At 38.5% G+C, this 2,435-nt stretch overlaps 1 pseudogene; it reads left to right on the forward strand.

The window, feature by feature from the left end:
• The first annotated feature begins 2,112 nt into the window (after nucleotides 1–2,112).
• LOC115063963 lies at nucleotides 2,113–2,160 on the forward strand (annotated as a pseudogene).
• The last annotated feature ends 275 nt before the right edge of the window (nucleotides 2,161–2,435 follow it).

Genomic DNA, 2,435 nt, shown 5'->3' on the forward strand with positions numbered 1-2,435 from the left:
AGAGAGAGAGAGAGAGAGAGAGAGAGAGAGAGAGAGAGAGAGAGAGAGAGAGAATTCTCCAGAGATGATGATCACACTTGATAGGTTATCCAATCCCAAATGGTCAACTTTAAATACAGGTCAGTACTATATAGCATTAAGTGGACTTCCATTTGACACTACTGACCACCCCTTATTTGTAATTCACTCCTCCCTTGACCAATCCTCATTCTTTTCCTTTCTTTTAGCTCATTTTTATTAAGTCTTCCTCCTAACCTTGCTTCTGCCTCCCCCCCCCCCCGCAAACATTGGTGTTTTTCAGTTTTTCTTCTGGCTGCTCTAAGGTGAGAATTAAACCCTCCCTACCTGGAGATGTGGTTTTCACATTTTGAAGCATGTTCTGTTTTTGCTGCTGCTGTTTGTTTGTTTGCTTATTCCTTTCTTTTTGTTTTTTGTTTTTCTTTTGTTTTTAAACTATGAATGGTTATTTTTACTGTATATAATAATAGATTTTGCGCATATATGAATCCATGTTTCTGGCATTAAATCATTAGGAAAAATTAGTATTTTTGAAGAAGCAACAATTTTCCAAAGCAAAATACTTGTACATTTTTAATAGAAAAGAAGTTCCACTGAGCTATAATCACCAAGTCTGCTTGGAAGTTCTTAGGAACTTGAGTCTTAGGAACTTGAGTTGCCTAACAGTATAAAAAAAACCACTCCAAAAACCCATCTTGGAGATGGTGGGTTGAACATATAAACCCATTCCTAGGTACAGTTGAATGGTCTTTATTAGCTATGAGAAAGATAGTTTTATTTGGCCATAGGCCAGGAGAAGACCACTCATCCAAGAATATTTAGGCAGCACAAATAAATCTTTAAAAGCTTTGGGAAAAGACAAAAACAGTTCTTATATATGCTATCTTTGAGAGATACCATTTTTTGTGTATTATTATTATTATTGCATGGTGTGTTTGTGTGTGTTTGTGTGTACGTGTATTTTCCATTTAGTAAGAGTTTGACATCAATGTATGTAATACTGGATAGAGTCATGTCTACCTATGACTATTAAGCTGAACCATAGATACCAGTAATGTGCTACATGTGTAGCTAAGAAAGAAAATAGTGCGAATGCTTGAAAGAAATGGTGAATGGTGTCTGAAACAGAACTTAGATTTATTGGCAATAGACTTAGAATGAAGGACTAGAGAAATGTGCTATTGAAAAGAAGTGCAGAGTCTGAAGGAACAACCATACAGAGACTGCCCCACTTGGGGATCCATCCCATAAACAACCACAAACCCAGATACTATGGCAGATGAAGAGCATGCTGATATAACTGTCTCCTGAGGGCCTTTGTCAGTTCCTGGCAAATACAGAAGTGGATTCTCACAATCATCCATTGGAGGAGCTAGAGAAAGTACCCAAGGAGCTGAAGAGGTCTGAAGCCCTATAGGAGGAACAACAATATGAAATTACCAATACCCTTAGAGCTCCTTGGAACTAAACCACCAATCAAAGAAAACATGGTGGGACATGTGGCTCTAGATGTATATGTAGCTGAGGATGGCCTAGTCAGTCATCAATGGGAGGAGAGGCCCTAGGTCCTGTGAAGGTTCTATGCCCCAGTATAGGGGAAGGCCAAGACTGGGAATGGGAGTGGGCACGTTGTTGGGAAGCAGGGGAAGGGTGAGGAGATAGGGGCTTTTCGAGAGGAAACTAGGAAAGGGGCTAACATTTGAAATGTAAATAAAGAAAATATCTAATAAAAAGAAAATAAAAGAAGATAGTGAAGGAAAAGAAAAAAGAAAGAAAAGAAAAGATGACAGAGTAAGAGAAGGCATGTTATGCTAAAAGATTCTGTGCTTTAGAGATGCTATGCTTTAGAGATTCATATCTGATAAGTCAATCCATTCGGATTTGCTATAACCTTAAAAATTAAATAAGTAGTTAGTAAAGAAAAATCCAGTTTTAATCAGAAAAGGACACCAAAATAAAATAAAATAAAATAAAATGTTTTTACTTAAAAATACTGAAAGATGCTTTTAATTTTTTTGTGTGTGTGCATTTGGTGTTCAAGTTTCAACTTTCCTGCTCCTACAGTCATTGCACACATGACTGCTGTGTCACTTGTGTGTCTATGAGCAGTGTTCTGACCAGTGAACATCTGAATAATTAGTAGACTAATGTTCCCTGAAAAAAACAAAAAACAAATCAAAACAAAAAAAACCAAAACAAACAAACAAACAAACAAAAAACCCCACAGCCTGGACAAGCAGCAGTTTGGTGGCAGACAAGCCCAGACTAGCTCCCAGGACAGGAAGAATGCTGGAGACTAGAAGAACCCCAACTAGGTCCGCACTCTCTGGGTGGGAGTGAGCCTGAGACAGATGACCACTCAGCCAGGCTGAGTGAGAAATGAGCCCAAGGCAACCATCAGACTGGCACAGTGGGGC

The sequence above is a fragment of the Mus pahari genome, chromosome 4 (genome assembly GCF_900095145.1).
Source record: "Mus pahari chromosome 4, PAHARI_EIJ_v1.1, whole genome shotgun sequence".
In the NCBI taxonomy this organism is placed as follows: domain Eukaryota; kingdom Metazoa; phylum Chordata; class Mammalia; order Rodentia; family Muridae; genus Mus; species Mus pahari.